Here is a 24481-nt window from a genome sequence, read left to right on the forward strand (position 1 = left end):
CATCTCTATAATACTAATGCCTGACTGGATTCCAGAAGTATGCCAGTAAATACTTATTGGTTACTGACTATGTGCCTTTGTTGCACTGAGATTTGTGGAGAATAAGAAAGTGTTCTTAGGGGACATATTAGCCATTAAAAATATTTCCTAATACTAATTTCTTTAAGGAGAGAGACAGAATCCCAAGCAGGCTCTGTACCATCAACGCACAAACCACAAGATCATGACCTGAGCCCAAAAAAGAAGCTTAACCTGCCACCCAGGCACCCCTAATACTAATTTCTAAATCATGTCAGAGCTGTCCATAGTCATGTAAATGCTGGTTAAAAAAAAAAAAATCATGCCACTCAAGATGCCACACCATATTCCTGGTTAGAAAAATTAATGATGAAATTGATGGAGCAAATTTCTACCATGTCTTCTATAATCAGCCTCAAGGATCTGGAGTTTTGTTATCAACACAATGAAAGAACAGAACATGATATGCTTTGTTTAATGACTAGGATATTCTGAATACATTTCAGTCAAAAAAAATACTATACTCACATGGTCTTAAAAATATATTCCGTTCAGGCTTTGTGACTTTCTAGGTTTATCAAGGCAAATTCTAATATATTTCTTTCAATAAGGTGCATGAACTCTTTTGGTTTTTAAATGTAGCTTGTGCAGACCTGCATATTAAGATAAACCTATCTTCCCAAGATTAAAAGGTGTTTCCAGTAGAATTTTTGCTCAATTTGAATAATGACTTAAACTCAGAACTACAGCAACTTCATTTAATGCTTCTGATTTTAATGAGAGCATGTATGTATCTTTAGAATATATTCAAAATGGTCTAAGGCAGTTTTCATTGTTGAACAGCAAAGCAGAAAAGGAGGACTATTTGTGTTATGTACCACTTCCTCCCTAACATAATTTTGAAATATAAACTTTACAAGGTTGGTTTTTGTTGTGTGGGAAACCAGTGTTTCTGTGAGATAAAAACACGGAACTAATTGTTTATATTAGAGACTTTAGGACTGGTGCTATTTTATATGCAAATTTACTAGAGCAATTTGTTTTACATGTGTATTAAGTCAAACGGATCAAATTATCTGAGTGGGTTGAACTAAGATGATAGACCATTTCATTCTATTTGAAAAGAAGTTGCGATTCAGCATTTTATACAAATCTAATTGAAATGTATTCATGCCTCTGTAGAGCAGTGATAAACTTAATAAATGAGGACCGTTATTATGCGCCAATAAAATATCAAAACCCAGCAAATTATAAAATAGTTATCGGTGTGACTGCTTAAAATAACACAACCAGCTCTAAAGCTGGGTCAAAAATAATTATTCCAGCTGTCAGAAGAACAATCTAGCAGAATGAACTCCATTTTGTTCTGCCTGCAGATGAAGTGTCTGTACAATACAATGGTAGCAGATCTCTCAAAAGTTGGACTTGTGTGTCATAGGGGAGAGTTCAGGAGGGTCACTAGTACCTGGATGACGGGGCAGCATCATTGTTAGGCCCACACGCAGGACTGACATTTACGGCCTGCAACAAACAGGCCTATGGCCCTTTATAAAGTGAAGTGTTTTCCTCTCATTGCAGCAAAATTGGTAAAGTAGGCTTTTTGGATGATCAAGTCGCAAGTCATTTAATACTGTGTGACTAGAGTTTTTCAGCTGTTTTTCTTTTCCTTCTCTCCCTGTTTTTGGTCAGTGCTAAAGTAAGCTTTTTGTTGCTGAGCAGGCCTGCAGTGCAGGAGCGGTAATGGCCGCGACTCAGGACCATGGCTCCCTCAACAGTTTTGTTGGCAGAAGAGTAACAGTGTGTAACAACAAAAAAAAAAGGTCTAACAACCTAGATGGCATTGTGTCCTTACATACCAGGATATTTTTTAAAGAGCTTCTTAATGGTCTTTTAGTTTTTTACAATAATCCTTTTTTTAAAAAAAATGAATTTAACTTAGTAGCTCAACAAGAAACTTTGACTTGCAAGCAAGATAACTCAAGGATAGTGCAAACTGCAAAGCTCTTCATTTAATATGATATAGTTTGCTAATGTTTGCCTTTTCAGTCAGCTTGAAATATTTTTATTTTTTACTTTTTTAATGTTTATTTTTGAGAGAGAGAGATGGACAGTCGAGTGGGGAGGGGCAGAGAGACGGAGACTCAGAATCTGAAGCAGGCTCCAGGCTGTGAAGCTGTCAGCAAAGAGCCCAACACGGGGCTCAAACTCACAAACCACAACACCATGACCTGATTTGAAGTCAGATGCTGAACCAAGTGAGCCAACCAGGCGCCCCGAGCTTTGGAATATTATTAAGTTTAACAGCTCTTAGCAACAGGGTTTACACTGTGGTGGCAAATATTAAAGCCAATTTATAAGAATGTTCTATTCACTCGTTCAAGTCCAAAATTCTAACACTAGGTGGGCGGCCGTCCCACCGAGAACATAAAGCAACCCTGTGTTCACGGCACAGTGCTGCAGTTGGTCTAGTTGGACTATGAAGTCTACCCACCTTCATACAAGGGTAGAGACTACTTGTCTTAGGTGAATGGGGTGCTAAAATTCTCATAATCGTCAACCTCTGGGGTATGTTCATCTCAAGATGTGGGAAGAACATTTAAGAAGAATCTACTGGCTTAGAATCCTTTATTTATTTGCCTTCCTAGGCCATAGCCATCGGGTAGAGGAAATCAAGGTGGTTAGTTACAAAGGTGACTGTCTCCAAACCAGAGTTTGTCTCTGAGCTCTCATACAGTAGCCCGTTGCAAACCCTAAAGATCCCCATGACCTAGAGACATAGATATGCATCCTTTTATTAGAAAACATGTATCCATGTGAGAAAAAAGTAATAATAGTATTTGTGCCTTTATCATTGGTTTTAATTCTCAGAACTTTTTGGAAACATACAGAATTTAGTTTTGTTATGAAAATTAAATGTGTTTTTTTAATTGTCAGATAACATGAAATTCAACATGTGCTTTTTTGGGTTTTTTTGTAGAGTGTAGAAGTTACGCTGTGTAACCATGTGAAATATTAACTGCTCCTTTAGATAATCATCTCCTGGCTTGGGCATGACTTTTATTTTAAATGCTAATTTTCAGAATTCTTTTGGAGGCTGTTGTGTTTGTTATTTTATCACATAGTCCTGTGAGACTTGCACAGTGTCTGTAAAATTCTGAAATGTGCATAGGTTTTTTAAGTATCACATGTAATTAAGATTAAATATTCACACTATTATGAGCCTGTTCTTGCAGACATAAAGCAAAGCAAATTCCCAATGGATAATACTTCGGGAAATATTTGCATCCTTAACTTTTGTGGCATTAAATCTGTCTCACTGAGTTAAAATTGCTTTACTGACCAACTTTGAATGCAAAAGGGTAAATAAATCCAAAACATGACCTAAAGATAAATGCGCAACAGAAATAAGTATACAACATAAATTATTGACAGCATTTTCATATTTTAACTAGTTCTGCCATTAGTAAGTAGTGTGTCTTTCTATATATGCATGTACATTGCCACTATTTAAATACATTATTCAAAGGTGCTAAGGTAACTTAAATACTTCGCGGACTTAAAATGATAAAATCTTTATCTTAGAAAAAACTGGAAAACAAAAACGGAAACATTTTCTTTTTTTTTAATGATGTAATTCTGTATTATCTTAGTGACTCTTTAGTCTCTGTGTTTTCCTTGACATTTTTTAATTGCTGGAGACAACGTTAAACATCAACTCCATCTATAATTTGCCTATTGGTGGAAGAAGCCACTGGAATATGTGATCAAATGTTTGGCTATGGAAACACCTGAAGAAGATGCACTGATCTAATTGAACAAATGAAATGTAGATCTATAGGCAATGTTCATTACATAGAGATGAATTCAACAAATACATTCTTTCTGAACACCTTCTATGACAATGCACAGTACTAGGTCCTTTTGAAGATGCAAATCAAATGGAATCTTGGCCCTCAAGGATCTTAAGAGTATATATACACTTGAGAAAGGAGATGTCTATGTTTATATTAAAGTTGTTTTCCTTCAAGCAATTTTATATAGGAGTGCTTAAGACTTTATATTACCCTCATGTCTTTTCTTTTAAAAAGAGTTAATACTAAATATATTTATAGGGAAAACACTGCATTTATATGTAAAGATAACTGAAATTAGTTGGAAGTGAAGTCACATAAAATGCTATTAACATGAAATTATACCATTAAGGCCTCAAATAAAGAGCTATGTCCATATTGTTAACTGCAATTCAGGGGAGAAATGGCACTTTTACTTATAACAAGCAATTGTTTTCAGTTAAAAACATATTTTTTAATAATCTTTAATTTTTTTCAAATATAAAGTTAACAAAATATATATAAATCTAAATCTTTTGTGGAGTACTTCAATTTTTTAAAATTTTGGTGGCTTAATTTGAGAAATGCAATTAAATAAATCCAATCCTCATTACAGTACAAATTTCTTAAAGGAAAAACTATACTCTATTCATCTTTATGTCCTCAAGGCCTAACCAAGAGATGTGCACACAAAAGGTAAGCAACAAAAGTTGCTAGCTATTAGAGGACTATTTGTAATACAGTCTATTCGGTTATCTACTGAGGTATTTTCACATTCTCAGAGATCCTTCCACCATCCCTACTAGCCGTTCCTCTTAGATGTCGCTATTAATATACAGGAGGATGACAGAGCAGCAGGGTAAACTTTGGAAACGTGGACAAAAGATGGCTGGGGCAGGTTTCACAAAGGATCAACAAAGTGAAGGCAAGCTTCCGGCAGCCAGTGTGATGTCACATGGATGGGACATATTCATCACCATTTCTAACTATTTTTAGGACGATGCTACTGAAGGAACTGCCCAAATTTAACTCATCATATACAAACTAAAGATAAAAGCACCTATTCTAGCAGAGCCAACACAATGGCATAATATGGAATAGTTTTCAAATAAATATTTTTAATGAATAGATAGATGAGTAAATGAAAGGACAGGTAAAAATGAAATAAAGTAAGGCATAAAGTGAGTATGGAGTATGAGGGGGAGAAGGGAGAGAAGTCATGCGGTAGAGAACAACAGATGAGAGGGCCATCGAAATTCAATATACACACAACTGTATTTCAGCCACACTGGGCCAGGTGACTCTGTTCAGGGCACTTCCTACAAAAGAGTAGGCAGTGCCCCTGTGCCTTTACATGCATGCTGTACTTCTGGAAAGAACTAGCTACCTTTTGTTTACATAGCCTTAGGTGTTTACCTCAAGCATTATCTTCTGGAAATTTCCTGTCTTGAACCCACTTTTTGTCTTGTGTTAACTCTATCATAACATTTGTCACACTGTATTTTAATTATTTATTTATCTCTTCTTCCAGTCATTGAAAATTCTTATTCTTTTTTGTATCTCTATTTGTTTTTCAATGCTGTATTTATTGAGTACCCTCTATATCATTTCCCACTAGGCACTGGAAATAGAAGAATGAACAAATAATTTATAGTCCAATACAGTAATACACAATAATGTTTAAGTCTTTGTTTCCCACATTAATTTTTTTCATCTCATAAGAATATTCTTGACAATTGTGTTTTTGCAAGTATTAGTAACCATTTCATACAGATACAATTAAAGTATGGTCATGTGATAGAGATTAGGAATATTCAGTAATTCCTAAAAGGTACTACTTACACATGTAATATTTGGAGAAATTTTTGTATTCTTTTGTTTCTTATGAAGAGAATAAAGAATTGAGTAGCTATCTCCATTATATAATAATGTGAGGGAACATAAATGCAAAGGCTGGATTTTAATTCCTCTCTATATCTCCTAACATCACATAAGAGCTCAAATAAACTTTGTTCAAAGAATTAACCAAATAAATGAAAATAGTAATCTGAAGAAACATATTTTCTTCCAAATCTTTATTTAAATTCTAGTTAGTTACCATTTAGTGCAATATTGGTTTCAGTAGTAGAATTTAGCGATTCATCACTTATATACAACACCCCATGACCAATACAACTGCCCTCCTTAATACCTATCACCCATCTAGCCCATCCCCCACCCATCTCCCACCATCAATTCCCAGTTTCTTCTCTATATTTAAGAGTCTTTTATGGTTGCCTTTCCTCTCATTTTTCCCCTTCCCGTATATTTTGTTTCCTAAATTCTACATATGAGTGAAATCATATGTAGAATGATTGTCTTTCTCTGACTGAATTATTTCACTTAGCATAATACACTCTAGCTTCAATGCAAAATGGCAAGATTTCATTCTTTTTTGATGGCCGAGTAATATTTCATTATCCCACACCTTCTTTATCCATTCATATAAGTTGTTAGACACTTGGGCTCTTTCCATAGTTTGGCTCCTGTTGATAATGTTGCTATAAACATCAGGGTGCGTGTATCCCTTCAAATTTGTATTTTTGTATCCTTTGGGTAAATACCTAGTAGTGCAAATGCTGGATCATAAGGTTTTTCTGTTTAGTTTTTCGGGGAACCTCCATAGTGTTCTCCAGTGGCTATACCAGTTTGCATTCCCACCAAAGTGTAAGAGGGTTCTCCTTTTGCTGCATCCTCATTAACATCTGTTGTCTCCTGTGTTGTTAATTTTAGTCATTCTGACAGGTGTGAGGTGGTAATCCATTGCAGTTTTGATTTTTATTTCCCTGATGATGAGTGATGCTGAGCATCTTTTCATGTGTCTGTTAACCATATGTATGCTTTCTTGGGAAAATGTCTATTCATGTCTTCTGCCCAATTCTTAAATGGATTGTGTTTTAGGTGTTGAGTTTGGTTAGGTCTTTACAGATTTTGGATACTAACCCTATATCAGATATGTCATTTGCAAATATCTTCTCCCATTCTGTAGGCTGACTTTTAGTTTTACTGATTTTTCCTTTGCTGTGCCGAAACTTTTTATCTTGATGATGTCTCAATAGTTCATGTTTGCTTTTGTTTCCCTTGCCTCCTGTGATGTGTCCAGTAAGAAGCTATGATGGCCGAGATCAAAGAGGTTTCTGCTTGTGTTCTCCTTTAGGATTCTGATGGTTTCCTGTCTCACATTTAGGTCTGTCATCCATTTTGAATTTATTTTTGTGTATTGTGTAAGAAAGTGGTCCAGTTTCATTCTTCTGTGTGCTGCTGCTCAGTTTTTGCAACACCATTTGCTAAAGAAACTTTTTTCCATTGGATATTCTTTCCTGCTTTGTTGAAGATTAGTTGACCACGTACTTGTCGGTTCATTTCTGGGCTTGCCATTCTGTTCCACAGATCTATGTGTCTGTTTTTATACCAGTACCATATTGTCTTGATGACTACAGCTTTGTAATATAGTTTAAAGTCTGGAATCATGATGCCTCCAGCTTTGCTTTCCTTTTTCAGGATTGCTTTGGCTATTAAGGGTCCTTTGCAGTTGCTTCCAAATTTTAGAACTGCTTGCTCTAGCTCTGTGAAACATGCTGGTAGCATTTTGATAGGGATTGCATTAAATATGTAGACTGTTTTTGGTAGTATTGACATTTTAACAATATTTGTTCTTCCAATCCACAAGAATGGAATTTTTTCCCATTTCTTCATGTCCTCTTCAATTTCTTTCATAAGTGTCCTACAGTTTTCAGAGTACAGATCTTTTATCTTTTTGGTTATGTTTATTCCTAGTATCTTATTGTTTGTGGTGCAATTATAAATGGGATTGATTCTTTGATTTATTTTTTTGCTGTTTCATTATTGGTATATAAAAATGTCACAGATTTCTGTACATTGATTTTTATATCCTGTGACTTTGCTGAATTCATGTATTAGTTCTATTACTTTTTTGGTGGATTCTTCCAGGTTATCTACATAGAGTATCATGTTGTCTACAAATAGTGAAAGTTTGATTTCCTCCTTGCTGATTTGGATGCCTTTTATTTCTTTTTGTTGTCTGATTGCTTCTGGTACCATGTTAAATAGTAATGGTGAGAGTGCACACCACGGTCTTGTCCCTGAAAGTAGAGGAAAAGCTTTCAGTTTTTCCCCACTGAGGATGATAATAGCTGAGGGTCTTTCATACATGTCTCTTATGCTATTGAGGTATGTTCCACCTATACCTACTTTGTTGAGGCTTTTTTTTTAATCAAGAATGGATGCTGTGTTTTATCAAATGCTTTTTCTGTGTCTACTGAGATGATTATATGGTTCTTATAATTTCTTTTATTAATGTGGTGTATCACATTGATTGATTTGCAAATACTGGACCACCCCTGAAGCCCAGGGAGAAATCGCACTTGGTCATGGTGAATAATTCTTTTAATGTACTGTTGGATTAAATTTTCTAGTATCTTGTTGAGAATTTTTGCATCCATGTTCATCAGGGATACTGGCCTATAATTCTCCTTTTTAGTGGGGTTTTTGTCTGGTTTTGGAATCAAGGTAATCTAGCCTTGTAGAAGGACTTTGGAAGTTTTCCTTCAATTTTTATTTTTTGAAACACTTAAAGTAGAACAGGGATTAACTCTTCTTTAAATGTATGCCAGAGGGTGCCTGGGTGCTCAATCAGATAAGCATCTGACTTTGGCTCAGGTCACAATCTCACAGTTCGTGAGTTTAAGTCCCACATCAGTTGAGCTCACCCACCTTGGGTGAGCATGGGCCCCACAACAGGGGAGCTCGAGCCCCACTTTGGGTGAAAATGAAAGCCGCTTCAGGTGGGCCCCACTTCTCTTTCTCTCCCTCTCTCTCTCTCTCTGACCCTCATGGGATTCTCCATCTCTCTCTCTCTCTCTGTCTCCCTCACTCAATGCACTCACCCTCTCTCTAAAAAATAAAAAATAAAAAAAAATATTTGGCAGAATTCCCCTGGGAAGCCATCTGGCCCTGGACTTTTGTTTGTTAGGAGATTTTTGATTACCAATTCAAATTCTTTGCTGGTTATACGTCTCTTCAAATTTTCTATTTCTTACTGTTTCAGTTTGGGTAGTTTGTGAATTTCTAGAAATTTGTCCATTTTTTCCAGATTGCCCAGTTTGTTGGCATATATTTTTTCATAATACTCTCTTAGGATTGTTTGTTTTTCTGTGGTGTTGTGATCTCTCCTCTTTTAGCTGTGATTTTATTTGGGTCCTTTCTCTTCTTTTTGATAAGAATGGCTAGGGATTTGTCAATTTTGTTAATTCTTTCAAAGAACCAATTCTTAGTTTCATTGATCTGTTCTATTGTTTTTTGTTGTTTGTTTGTTTCTATATCACTGATGTCTGCTCTAATCTTTATTATTTCCTTTCTGCTGACTTCAGACTTTATTTACTCTTCTTTTCCTAGCTCCTTAAGGTGTAAAGTTAGGTTGTGTATTTTAGACTTTTCTTGCTTCCTGAGGTAGGACTGTACTGTAATATACTTCCCTCTTTGGTCTGCTTTTTCTGCATCCCAAAGGAATTGGACTGTTGTGTTTTCATTTTCATTTGCTTCCATGTATTTTTTAATTTCTTCTTTAATGCCTTGTTTAACTCATTCATTCTTTAGTAGGATGTTCTTTAATCTCCATGTATTTGTGGTCTTTCTACATTTTTTCTTGTGGTTGATTTCAAGTTTCATAGCATTGTAGATATGAAAATATGTATGGTATAGTATTAATCTTTGTGCACTTGTTGGGGGCTGATTTGTAATTCAGTATGTGATTTATTCGGGAGAATGTTCCATGTGCACCTGAAAAGAAGGTATATTCTGCTGATTTAGAATAAAATGTTCTGAATATATCTGTTAAGTCCATTCAGTCCAGTGTGTCATTCAAAGCCATTGTTTCCTTGTTGATTTTCTACTTAGAGAATCTGTCCATTGCTGTAAGCAGGGTGTTAAAGCCCCTTACTATTATGGTATTATTATCAATGAGTTTATTTTTGTTATTAATTGATATATATATTTGGGTGCTTTCATGTTGGGGGCATAAATATTTATAACTGTTAGATCTCCTTGATGGATAGAACTGGTACCTACAATGTAATGCCCTCTTCATCTCTTGTTACAGTGGTTTAAATTGGTTTAAATCTAGTTTGTGTGGACATGATACTCTATGTGGAAAACCCAAAAGACTCCACAAAAAAACTGCTAGAACTGATACATGAATTCAGCAAAGTCACAGGATATAAAATCAATGTATAGAAATCGGTTGCATTTAAAAAAAATTAACATTTATTTATTATATTTGAGAGAGAGACAGAGCATGAGCAGGGAAGGGCAGAAAAAGAAGGAAATACAGAATTTGAAGCAGGCTCCAGGCTCTGAGATGTCAGCACAGAGCCTGAAACGGGGCTCAAACCCACAAACCAGAGATCATGACCGGAGCTGAAGTTAGATGCTTAACCAGCTGAGCCACCCAAATGCCCTTTGTGCCTTTCTATAAACCAATAATGAGGCATCAGAAAGAGAAATAAAGGAATTGAGCCAACTTAAAATTGCACCTAACCAAAGAGGTGAAAAATCTACATACTGCAATATAGAAATCTTATGAAAGAAATTGTGAAAGACACAGAAAAATGTGAAAACATTCCATGCTCATGGACTGGAAGAACAAATGTTGTTAAAATGTCAATACTACCCAAAGCAATCTACATATTTAATGCAATCTCTATCAAAATAACACCAGTATTCTTCACAGAGCAAGACAAACAATCTTAAAATTTGTATGGAACCAGAAAAGACCCCATATAGCCAAAGCAATCCTAAAAAAGAAAACCAAAGGTGGAGATATCACCATTCCAGACTTCAAGCCATATTACAAAGCCATAATCATCAAGACCGTATGGTACTGGCACAGAAACAGACACACAGATCAATGGAACAGAATAGAAAACCCGGAAATGGACCCATAAATGTATGACCAACTAATTTTTGAGAAAGCAATAAGGAATGCCCAATGGAATAAAGACAGTCTTTTCAGCAAATGGTGCTGGGAGAACTGGACAGTAACAGGCAGAAGAATGAACCTGAACCACTTTCTTACAACATATACGAAATAAACTGAGTGAAATAAAATGAGTGAAAGACCTAAACATAAGACAGGAAGCCATCAAAATCCTAGATGATGAAACAGGCAGCAATCTCTTTGACCTCAGCCACAGAAACATATTACTTGACATGTCTTCCCAGAGGCAAGGGAAACAAAAGCAAAAATGAACTACTGGGACCTCATCAAGATAAAAAGCTCCTGCACAGCAAAGGAAACAATCAGCAAAACTAAAAGGCAACTGACAGAATAGGAGAATTTATTTGCAAATGATCTATCAGATAAAGAGTTAGTACCCAAAGTCTATAAAGAACTTATCAAACTCAACACCCATAATCCAGTGAAGAAATGGCCAGAGGACATGAATAGACACTTCTCCAAAGAAGACATCCAGATGGCTAACAGACACATGAAAAAATGCTCAACATCACTCTTCATCAGGGAAGTACAAATCAAAACCACACTGAGATACCACCTCACACCAGTCAGAATGACCAACATTAACAACTCAGGCAACAACAGATGCTTGCAAGGATGTGGAGAAAGGGGAACCCTTTTTCACTGCTGGTGGGAATGCAAACCAGTACAGCCACTCTGGAATACGTATGGAGATTTCTCAAAAAATTAAAAATAGAACTACCCAATGACCCAGAAATGGCACTACTAGGTATTTATCCAAAGGATACAGGAGGGCTGATTTGAAGGGGCACATGTACCCCAATATTTATAGCTGCACTATAGACAATAGCCAAAGTATGGAAAGAGCCCAAATGTCCAATAACTGGTGAATGAATAAAGAAGATGTAGTATATGTATATAATGGAATATTACTCAGTGATCAAAAAGTAAGAAATCTTGCCATTTGCAACAACATGGATGGAACTAGATTGTATTATGCTAAGCGAAATAAGTCAGTCAGAAAAAGACAAATATCATATGATTTAACTCATATGTGGAATTTAAGAAACAAAACATATGACCATAAGGGAAAGGAAGCAAAAATAATATAAAAACAGAGAGGGAGACAAACCTTAAGAGACTCTTAAATACAGAGAACAAACTGAGGGTTGCTGATAGGGTGTTGGGTGGGAGGATAGGCTAAATGGGTGAGGGGCATTAAGGAGGACACTTGTTGGGATGAGCACTAGGTGTTATATGTAAGTGATGAATCACTAAATTCTATTCTTTATATCATTATTACACTATATGTTAACTAACTTGGCTTTACATTTTAAAATAAATAAAATTAAAAATAAAATAAAATAAAATAAAATAAAATAAAATAAAATAAAATAAAATAAAATAAAACCTATTTTGTCTGATATTAAGTATGGCTACTCTGGCTTTCTTTTGGCATTTATCAGCATGATAGATGGTTCTCCATCCCTTCACTTTCAATCTGCAGGTGTCTTTAGGTCTAAAATGAGTCTCTTGTAGGCAGCACATACATGGATCTTGTTGTATTTTTATCCATTCTGATACCCTATGTCTTTTGATTGTAGCATTTAGCCCATTTACATTCAGAATGATTACTGAAAGATAGGAATTAAGTTCCATTGTGTTACCTGGAAAGTTGATGTTTCTAATGATGTTCTCTTCCTTTCTAGTCTTTGCCACTCTTGATCTTTTTTCTCCAAAGAGTCCTTTAATAGTTCTTGCAGGGCTGGTGTAGTGGTCACAAACTCCACTAGTTTTTGTTTGTCTAAGAAACTATCTCTCTTTCTATTCTGAGGACAAGCTTGCTGGATATAGAATTCTTAGCTGTATATTTTTCCCATTCAGCACATTGAATATATCCTGCCACTCCCTTCTGGCCTGCCAAGTTTCTGTAGACAGATATGCTGCAAACTTGATCTGTCTTCCCTTGTAGGTTAAGAACTTTTTTTCCTTGCTGTTTTCAGGATTCTTTCCTTTTCTGTGTATTTTGTGAATTTGACTATGACATATCTTGGTGATGGTGGCTTTTGTTGAATTTAACAGTTCTGCATAGTTCTTGGATTTTAATGTCTTTTTCCTTCCCCAGATGAAGGAAGTTTTCAGCTATACTTTGCTCAAATAAACCTTCTGCTTGTTTTTCTTTCTCCTCTTCTTCTGCTATTTGTATGATACATATGTTTTTACACTTTAAGGAGTTGCTGTGTTCCCTAAGTCTACATTTGTCATCCAAAACCCTTCTTTCCCTTTTATTTCCAGCTTCACTATTTTCCATAATTTTTCTTCCATTATCACTGATTTGTCCCTTTGTTTCATCCATCCTGTTGTCATAGCATATATTCAGTTTTGCATCTAGGTTTAGCATTTTTTATTTGGGCCTGACTCATTTTAGTTCTCTTATCTCTGGAAAGAGGGATTCTCTACTGTCTTCTATTAAGTCCAGCTAGTATTCTTATTATTATTGTTTTAAATTCTGGTTCAGACATCTTACTTGTATCTGTATTAATTAAACCCCTGGCCATGACATTTCCTGTTCTTTCTTTCATGATGAATTCCTCTGTCTTCTCATTTTGTCTGGGTAACTGTTTTGTGTGTGTGTGTGTGTGTGTGATTGTTAGAAAAGCCTGTTGTGTTCCTATTCTTGAGAGTAATGGTTATATTAAGAAAAGATCCAAGAAAAACAAAAAAAGGAAACTAGATCCTATTTCTTGTAGCATTGAAGCTTTCCAACTTGGTGTATTTGAGGGGTTTGTGCTGGTCTTCTGAAGAAGAAGCCTGCTACTCTGATTCTCAGGCAGATTCCCCATACTGGAGATGCATGTGTAGGGCACAGGTGGGGGTGGCGGGTGGGGAGCCGGGGGCGTGCTTGGTGGAGGCAGCTCCAGCTTCCACTGGGTGGCGCTGTTTTGCTCCCTAAAGTCTGTCAGTACTGATGGGTGGGGGCAAAAAACGGTGTCATTCCCTCTTGTCCCGAGCAGGAAGCTGGTGCCTGGCACTCTTCAGGAAGCCCTCAAAGAAGAGCAAATAACCATCTCTCTTATGTCCCTGGCTTCTACCAGATCCCTGCCTTCACCCTCCCCTGCATCAGAGCTGTCTGCCTGCCAGGTGGCCCAGCACTCCTCTGTTTTATTTTAGGTGCATGGCGGGGTTTCAAAACTCAGAAGTTTAGAGATATGCATAGGGTGGACCCATGCTGATCCTCTGGGGGAGGGTCTTACTGCAATGTGGCTCATCCTGACTTGTCCCAGAAATCGGTTGTGTGACCACGTGGCGATTTGGAGTTTATGGTAAAGCTTAGGTAAAAGCTAGCACCAAAGCTCACCACCCTTAGCTGGTGTCTTTGTTTCTATGCTAGGGAACAAGACAGCATGCTGCCTGTTCTTTTGCCCCCAGAGAGGCTGTGCTGCCACTCCCAAATGCACTCAAGCAGGGGAACTGCTTCTCCCGTGTGACCCAGGGGACACACGCCGCCTGCCCCCAGGTGTCTGCCTTCCCTCCACACCAGAACATAGCCAAGCCCTTCAGACACAACCCCAGTGATGGCATGGACCTCTGAAACTTCAGACTCTGCACTCTGCTGTTTATATAAACTTGTAGTATTTAGCCCCTCTCCCTTTCCCAGTCAATGGTTTTAGGGAACAGTGTCTTTGTTTTTGTTTTTTAATTCCCTGTGTGTGTTTTCACTCTTTCTCTCTTTTTCTTTTGCTTCTCTCTCTAAGGCTCCCTCCCCTTTGCATCACCCGCAGCTATTCTCTCCCCCAAATCAACTCTGCAGCTCCCACATTCCACAATGCTCTTTTCTACCCGTAGTTGTGCAGTTCTGCTCTCTCAGTCCTGAGATGAATTTCTTGAGTGTTCAAAATGATTTGATATTTACCTCACTGTGTTTGAGGGATGAGGCAAGCCAAGAGTCCCCCTACTCCTCTGTCATCTTCTAATCTGAAGAAATGCAATGTAATACCTGTATACAACTACCTTATAAAATCCAAAGGCTGTTTTTAATCATTGCTTTAAGTGAAACTCTACTTTCTTAGAAAATTAGTTAACATTTCCTTCTAATTAAAAAAATAAATAAATAAAACACTTTCCTTTTTTTCCCAAGAAATATACCTGATAATGTTTTGCCTCTATCATACAAAAAGACATTTTTTTAATACTCGAAGGACATCTAGAAAAATATTTTAACATTTCCAATAAAAGGCTAATAGTTAAAACACACCCTATTTCTGTGAATTGTAAAGTTCTCTCAGTGTACATGAGAGGTCTTGCAGCCAAAATAATCAATTCCTTATAATGTATATTTCCAGTTTACCAATATATTTTCCTTATACTTTATCTTTTATGATGTGTTTTCTGCCTTCAAATTAAGCAATTTGTTATGCTGGTTCATTAAATGGGCTTTAGAATCCAACACCTGAATTTGAGCCCCATTTCTTTACTGACCAGATAGGGTACTTGGGCACTTCACTTGACCTCATTGAGCCCAGACTTTCCTATCTGTTTGTGGAGAAAGTGCAACAGTAAATGAAGCATTGTGCTCAGCCTCTAACACAGAGTAAGGGCTGAATAAATGATACGCATCATTAGTATGTGTTTGCTCAACAGACAGTGTGCCCACTGAGTGATGCCATTTTTTGAAAAGTATTATAGGATAGTTCATTCCATATGGCTTCTAAAATCTCCCAGCTGATTGAATATTAAAAATTCATTTCTCATTAATAATTTCAGTCTCAAAATGTAAGTTTTTTTTTTCTTTGCCCCTCACTTAAAGAAGTATCATTCAAACTTAACATACAAGGAACTCTTCGAGGAAGCATAAGCAGAACTTTACCCCAATGTCTGAAAAATAACCTTTTTATTAAGACATTTGTACTTTTTTTTGCCTGATTTCATTTATATTTAATGATCTTAAATAATACAAGAAAATTAACTTTGGAGACAATAGTGAAACTATGAGCTGTGGGGTAGATGAGCAAGAATAGGCTTGCAGTGGGTAGAAATATAAGAACTAATTCCTTAACTCATGTGAAATAAAGCCAAATTGTAGATTCTGAGAAGCAGTATTTTGGAGTACTCTGCAGGAAGACATGGTTCCTACCACCAAAGAAACACGTGCAACTAGGATTTGTTCTCATGGGCCTTTATCTCTCTGCCCCAAATCCTCTAGCTGACTTCTCCTTGAAACACTCTTCTCCTCAAATAACCTGATTCTCATTCGATTCAATTCAATTCTAATTCCTTCAGTCTTCTTCTATGACATGTATTTTCTGGTTCATTTTTGGATTCTGTTTTATTCCCATCCTACATAGGTCTATTTTCAGCCTCCTCATGTCCCTCTATATTTTCCCCATTATGGTTACTTTTACATTTATAACTTCCATTTCTTTCAGAAATGCCTCAACCACTACATCATTTCTGTTTGTTCCCAATTAGGTATTTGGTGACACCTAGATTCAAGGGATGCTAGGAAATGCCTCTAGCAGAAAGGAGCCCACGGAGAACTTGGAAGGATTTTTTTTTGAAGAGAAGCCAATCCAGTGGCTAGTCTTTATTGGAAAGAAGAAACTTTATAGCACTAAGTCAGTGCAGGGGTTTGGTGGCCCAACTGGTGGAGTACCCTCTTGGAATGGGTCCCATAGTCAGGGAATCGCTGCAAGTCACTTTTGTGCAGGCAGAACCAGATGGCAGACTGAAGTTCTCTCGAACAGATTCAGTCAACTATTTGCTTGTTGGTGATGGTGGGGACTAAATTAGGGTCTTCCTTGGTGTCTGAAGTTTCCTCTGAGGCTAGCATACTGAAAAGGTCCAATTTGCTCTATGCAGCCATCATGACCTCTTTCCCCAGCCCAGTGGGCCGGTGGTCATCAGCAGGAACATCACCTCCAGATGCCATCAAGCCTACTACAGTAACGGGATCGGGACTGTGGGCCCCCAGGGCCTGACCAGCCAGCATTGTAGCTCAGCAAAAAAACTTTGAATGGCTTTGTTTTTAAAGGAAAACAGAGTGAATGCAGTCTGCTGACAACTAGCTCCCCTCAACACAGCAGGAAAGAATATAAGATCCAAGCCCACTGGCCCAGCATCAGGATAGCTGTGCAAAGTCCTGCTTTGGACTAGTACCAGAGTTTCTATGAACAGGGCTTTTGTTTTCGTTTTAGGCCTCATGACTCGCCTTGGTTCTCAGCACCCCCTGTGCTGAGGCTGCAGCCCTACTAGACCCTCTTTTTTCTTCCAGACTAAATCAGTATGCAGGCCCTTGACTGGGTCCTTGCTACCTGCTTTTCGCCTCTTTATTTCCCTGTTCTCCCCCAAACTGCATGAAACCCATCTCCTGCCAGATGCCAAGTGCCCTAACTCTGTGCTCCCTTGTTTGCTGATACATCTATAACAGCAACTGTGCATTTTCTAGGGCTTCTTTTTTTTAATGCACTTATAAAGGTCATTTAATTTTATTTTTTAATTTATGTTTCATTTTGCATTTTTTAAATTATACAGTTCTCAGTTCTATGAGCTACAGAACAACTTCCTAGGAACTCTTTAATGTTGCTCTTCATGCTGTTCCTTACCTTAGCCCCTGGCAAAGCTGATCTGTTCTCTGCCCCTATAGTTTTGTCTTTTCTAGAATTTCATGTAAGTGGAATCATATGGCATGTAACACTTAGCGTTACATATTTGAGGTTCATTCATGTTTTTGCATCCATGTTATGCATAAGTGGTTTGTTCCTACTTATTGATAAATGCATCTCATTGTATGACTGTACCATTGGTTGTTTATCTGTTCACCAGTTAAATGACATTTGGGTTTCCAGTTTTCAGTGATAACAAATAAAGGCTGCTATAAATTCATGTTATACATTTTTGTGGGAATACACATTTTTATCTCACTGGAATAAGGACCCAGAAGTGGGTTTTCTGGGTCATATAGACAGTGTGTATTTAATTTTTATGGTAAACTGCTAAACTGTTCCAAAATGATGGCATTATTTTGCATTTCTGCCAATAACATATGAGAGTTCTAGCTGATCCACATTCTCACCAAGGTTTTGGTATTGTCTGATATTTTATTTTGTTTTTAGTCTAAAAGATGTGGCTGTAGTATTTTTATGCCTCTTCTTATCCTCTCTTAACTGTCTCTACTGTCCTATGAGTTTATCTGGTAACTATGCAGCCATATCTCAGGTTCTGAACTTCATATCTATTTAAGTGATTAGGTTAACAGATATTTACTGAAGGCCAACTGTGTGTCAGGTACTGTTCCTGGTGTTATGATTCAGTGATGAACCTGACAGATTTAAATTCCCTGACCTTAATAGACCAAAATTCTTTTCACAGATACAAGCATAATGAACTGAATATAAAGACAGATATATAAATTAAAAACTGAAATTATTCTAGAATTTGCACTAGCCAACATAATAGCCATTAGCAACCCAGGTAGCTACTACAGGAAATGTGACCAGTACTAGCTGAATGAGCCATAAGTATAAAATACTCACCAAATTCTGAAAAGGTAAAGTGGTAAGAAGAGTATGAAATATCTCTTACAATTTTTATATTGATTACACCTTTAAATGGTAATAATTTTGATCTACTGAGTTAAATAATATTAAAATTATTTTTTCCTGTTTCTTTTATATTTTTTTGATGTGACTACTAAAAAATTTAAATTATGTACTTCTGTGGTTCACATTATATTTTTATTGGATAGCACCATTCTGGAGAGTTAGATGTAATACTAAGAACACAAACAGGTTAAAATTACAGACAGTGACTGAAGTAGGATTTAGAGAATACTTGAAATAAAATGGTCAGAAAAAACTTTCTGAGGAAATGAGATTTGAAGTCTAACCTGGATGATGTGAAGGAAGCAGGCATGTGTCAGTCTTCGGGGAGTGTTGGAAGCAGAAGAAACAGTACAAGCAAGACCCAGAAAGAGCAATTACTCTGGGTGTTTGAAGAATGGAGAGAAGCCAGTGTGGCTGGGAGGGAATGAGAGAAGTCAGAGTGGTCTGCAGAACTCAGATGCTGGGTCTCAGAATGTGGTAAGAAACACGGGTCGGACACTGACCTAGCACCTACACTCAGGAAACTACTGAAAAAACAAAGTCTCCTATTTGAAGTTTCTACCTTTATTCTCTACTGCCTCTAGTTATTAGTAGGGACTACCTACCATTCACTGGGCTCCTACTATGTGCCAGGTACTGACAATTTGAAGCACTTGGTGGTCTTGCTTCACCCAGAACTCAGGGTTCTGTTTTGGGCTCCTTCTTCCACTGGCAGAGATTTCCCTCCCTCCTTCATCCTCTGGGATTCTACATTCCTGGGCCCTGTGTCATATAATATCCCCATCTCTATCAACCAGGACCAGGCCATGAAAATCAGAAACTTTAGTCTTTTGTCTTTATGTTTATTTATTTTTGAGAGAGAGAGAGAGAGAGAGAGAGAGAGAGAGAGAGAGAGCATGAGCGGGGGAGGGGGAGAGAGAGAGGGAGACACAGAATCTGAAACAGGCTCCAGGCTCTGAGCTGTCAGCACAGAGCCCGACGCAGGGCTTGAACTCACAGACTGCGAGATCATGACCTGAGCCGAAGTCGGGACGCTCAACCAACTGAGCCATCCAGGTGCCCCAGAAACTTTAGTCTTAATAAGTTTTTGCTCTTACTTTTATCCTACTTGATATATAGGATAGATACAATTTTGATATTATGTATCTATTTATTTTTGAGACCTAAGTTTCATGGGATAAGATACACATACTTTTCACAGTCTGACATCTTTGTAATCAGGATGCTTATTCCAATCAATGTCAGTCAACAGTTGTCTTTGTCAGCACATAAGCATATTTGGTCATGGTGGTTCATTTGCCATGATTTCAATTGAGTTATGTGTACTAGTGGATTGTTACTATACATATGTTGAGTTTAGTTATCATTGAAAATATATTCAGAAAGACTGTACTACAATTTATCTTTGAAACAAAAAGTTACTGTGTTCACAGAAAAACATGAGAATACAAGGGGGATAAATTTGATATGAGTAAAAAAAAACTTACACATTGGAGGAACAACCAAAATTCCATATTTTTTTGTAAATCAACAACAGAGAACTTTAAAGAAGATATCTACAGGTAAATGAAGCTGTTACTACATTTTAGCATGTACCTACAAGCAAACCCAAGACTTCTAACAGGAAAAAAACTGCAGTTGAAGGCAGAAGACATTGCTAAATCCCAATGGCAATAACAGAACACTCTTGATAGTATAGTGAGCAATATCATGTAGAAAAACATAGACACCAAGTGACAATGGTTTGTTTTTTTTTTAATTTTTTTTTTTAACGTTCTTTTGTTTTTGAGACAGAGAGAGACAGAGCATGAATGGGGGAGGGTCAGAGAGAGGGAGACACAGAATCTGAAACAGGCTCCAGGCTCTGAGCTGTCAGCACAGAGCCCGACGCGGGGCTTGAACTCACAGACCGTGAGATCATGACCTGAGCCAAAGTCGGCCCCTCAACCGACTGAGCCACCCAGGCGCCCCTAAGTGACAATGGTTTTTAGAAAAGTCACAATGTAAAGAAGTTAGGAATACCTTCTCATTTTATTTTGCTTATTGCATTTGTTTTTAATCCACAAAAATAATACAGGATAAAAAATCTTGTCTAAATCTAAAGGAACTCTTTCATAAGTATAAAGCTGTCAAAATCTATGTGATTTAAAAATATATTTCATAAATTATTTGGCAGCATTTTATCTTTTAAGTAGTACAGAAAATAACGGTACATTTTTCAATCAATGATAGATATATGTTAATACAATTCATGCCAAAATGTCAAATGAGTCTGGAGCCATTTGGATATTTTCCAGGGATCAAGTGTGGATACTTAGGTCCCTTCTCCTGAACTCCCATGGCCAGGAGGCTAGTAACACAGCAGAAGAAATGTAGAACAAAAGGAGGATTTCCCACAGGCACCCATTTGCCCCACACCATTATCCCAAGGTCAAACATATAATTCAGTGGTTTTCAATGTGCTGATAATGTCTGTAAACCCAGGAGCCATGAAAATGGGAGAACTGAGGTCACAGTGACTTGGGGCTACTGAAGGTATTGGTTGATAAAAGCTAACAAATGCTAAACACTTTTAAATATCCAGGACAGTTCTGCATCATGAGGAACTGTCCCACCCAAAATACCAATAATGTTCCCGTTGAGCTGTAATTTGTTGGCAGAGCTTACTTTATAAGCTCAATCCTTCACCTATCCAGAAATATTCCAGATGTTTGTCATGGGACTGACATAGCTGAGCTGTTGATTTAGGCTTAGAGAGGAAATTCTTGATGGTACCCTATCAAATTAAGCTTCAGTGTTTCCACACCCCACCCATGCCACTCAGAGATATCCTAAGATTCTGTCAATGAGACTGGTCTGTTCCCTTCTTCAAATACCCCAAATACTCCAAATACAATTACCAAAGGTAGAAGAGAATAGGCAGAGATTTGGTCACAATGAGTGTTATTTATACATATTATTTCTAATCTCTACTGCCACCTTGGAAGAAAGATTTTACTTGAACATTCAGGTGACCAGGGCCCATGCATACAATGGTGGCCCTTTGGGTGAGAAGATGCTTCACAAAGTGCTATATGTGTTTCGTGAGAGTCATATGCTCAGATCTCTGACTTTGTTAGCACATTAAAAATAATTTGGTCTTTCAAGAATTGACTCACATAAGTTATGCTTGATGAGGCTTATTCCATCTAAATGTCAGATTATTCCGGTCAACAGAGAACTACATTCTCTTCATGGAGGCAACCTAAGCACAAAGTCACCTGATCAGATTGACTTGACATTCCTTCAAGATCAATGTCATTTTGTAGGATAATCCCACTGTCAAGAATGTATTTCTATTTCACCTCTTGAAAATCCCATCTAATCCTTCAAGGCAAAATTCAAATGCCTCTCTTGAGGCTTATTACTTGATTTGCTCTCCCTGAACACCTAGTGTATGCTATTATCCCCTTCTTTGTCATTTAGTACAGAATATGGTACATCTTGTCACTTAAAATACCTCATTTTCTCTACTAAATTGTAAGATCCTTGAGTACAACAGCCATAATCATACATGCAAAGAACCTAGGGTAACAGGTATTCAAAACCACCTCTCAAATAGTAAAGATCCTGGCTTTATAGACGAAATATACTTGGGAGATGTAACAGTAAGTTTGAGTCAAATTAAGCAGGCTATTAAATGGTGGCATTAAAAGTGAATTCTGACCTGGACTTCAATCATAACTCTAGATCAGTAGATTATGAATCAGGAGTAAGTTTAGTACACAAGGGACATTAAGTAACATCTGAAGACCTCTCTGATTGTCAAAAATGGGAGTGGAGTCAATAGAAGGATGCTACTGACAGCTGATGGTAGAGGCCAGGGATGCTCTAAATATCCCACAATGAAAAAGACAGCCGCTCCTCCATCCCCAACAACAAAGAAATATCAGCCCAAAATGTCAGTAGTGCTGAGACTGAAAAATCCCACTCTAAATCTATCAAATCAGTTGTTTTTTCCGTGTTTCCCATGCCCTTGCTAAGCTTTGGGATTTATGGAGTTCACTGAATGTATATCCTTTTTAGATAATCTCAGAGTTCCTCGAAAGCCATCATCTTCTTTATAATCATCATCAACATCATCACTGAAAGCAATACAATGACAGCGAAACTCAATAGCAGCAATACTTTAACAAGATTAAATTTTGAGGCAGTTCAAGGGATTTGGCAGAAACCAGAACAGGGCCTTCACCCCTGAAGCCTAAGGATAAGAACCATGTGTCTGCTAATACTGTAACTATTCATTACTAGGTTAGGGAGAAATTTGCAGGGCAATTTCTATTATTTCTATTATTTCAAATCTTTCCATCAAAGTACCTCTTACACCCTGCCTTCAAAGATGAAACTGGAGATAAACTATGTTAGAGAATCAAATTTTTTTCTTTATAGGCAAATATATTTGGAGAATCAAATTCTGTGCCTTGCCTGTATCATAATTTATGTATCTTATAAACTGTCAAGAAATTTCTATTTAATCAAGTTTTATTTCTCGCTATTATGTCTTAAAGTTATTTATTTATTTATTTATTTATTTATTTATTTATTTATTTTTATGTTTATTTATTTTGAGAGACAGAGAGAGCATGTGAGCAGGGATGGGGGGAGGGAAAGAGAGGGAGAGAAAGAATCCCAAGCAGGCTCCACACTGTCCCAGGAACTGTGAGATCATGGCCTGAGCTGAAACCAAGAGTCAGATGCTTAACCAATGGAGCCACCCAGGCGCACCCCTAATGCCATTTTCTTGTTTAGTTTTATGGAACTTTATCCTGCCCTGTTTGCAGATTTAGATTTAGGAATCTAGATTTACAAATAAGTAAGAATTTTTGTGACTTTCTTTTACTGAGGGGAAATAATCAAGCTTTCTTACCACAGCACCCCATCATCCATTCCTTTTTAGATACTCCCAGTTTATTCATTTGTCATCTCTCATAATTCTTCATGTTTCTTTTAACCTCTAAAGCCCATGGCCTACACCATACATACTCGCACTCACACACACACACACACACACACCCTCACACACTCCTCTCTTCATGGCTGACACACACAAATAAAAAAATGGAAGAAATAGAGACCAAAATACTTTATGCAATGAAGAAAGTTGAACTGCATTCTAGAATAATAAATAAGGGAGCTGTGGACTCAGACTTTTTTATTTGTTTTAGCTCAGTGATGGTGAGTGTAAGAAACTGAAAGCTGCCAGGCCCAGAAGATTTCACTAATGAATTCTAACAAACATTTAAGAAAGAAATAATACCAATTCTCCACAATCTGTTCCAGAAAATAGAAGCAGAAGGAACACTTCCTAAGGCCAGCATTATCCCAATCACAAAACCAGACAGACATTAAAGACAGAAAAACCAGGGGCCAATACTTCTCATGAGCATACATGGAAAAATTCTCAAGAATACTAGAAATTGAGCCCAAGAATGTATAAAAAGAATTATACATAACAATCATACCTGGGACCTATTCCAGGTATACAAGACTGGTTCAACATTTGAAAATCAATTAATGGAATCCATTATATCAACAGACTAAAGAAGTTAGAGATGTAGTAATATACATGATGAGGAGGAGGAGGAAGTGGAGGAGGATGGCTTTTTCAGGAACTCTGAGACTATGTATTTTTTTTCTAATGTAGACCCCATGCCCAGCATGGAGCTCAACAGGGCTCAAACTCATGACCCTGAGATCAAGACCTAAGCTGAGATCAACAGTCGAAGGCTTAACCAACTGAGTCACCCAGGCACCACAGGAACTCCCAAACTATCTAAAAGAACATATCCTTCCAGTGAACTCCATGTATCACTAAGTTTGGCTAGTTCATGGGAAACAAGAAAAAAAAATCAATGACTTAACAGACTTAGAGGTAAACTTGGGAGTCCACCCAGACTCCACATTTAACACCACAACATAGTATCTCACGTAATTTGACTTAACCTTACTTTGCAAGGGTA

Source organism: Panthera pardus, unplaced genomic scaffold (assembly GCF_024362965.1).
Source record: "Panthera pardus isolate Hobbes unplaced genomic scaffold, ASM2436296v1 HiC_scaffold_13, whole genome shotgun sequence".
In the NCBI taxonomy this organism is placed as follows: domain Eukaryota; kingdom Metazoa; phylum Chordata; class Mammalia; order Carnivora; family Felidae; genus Panthera; species Panthera pardus.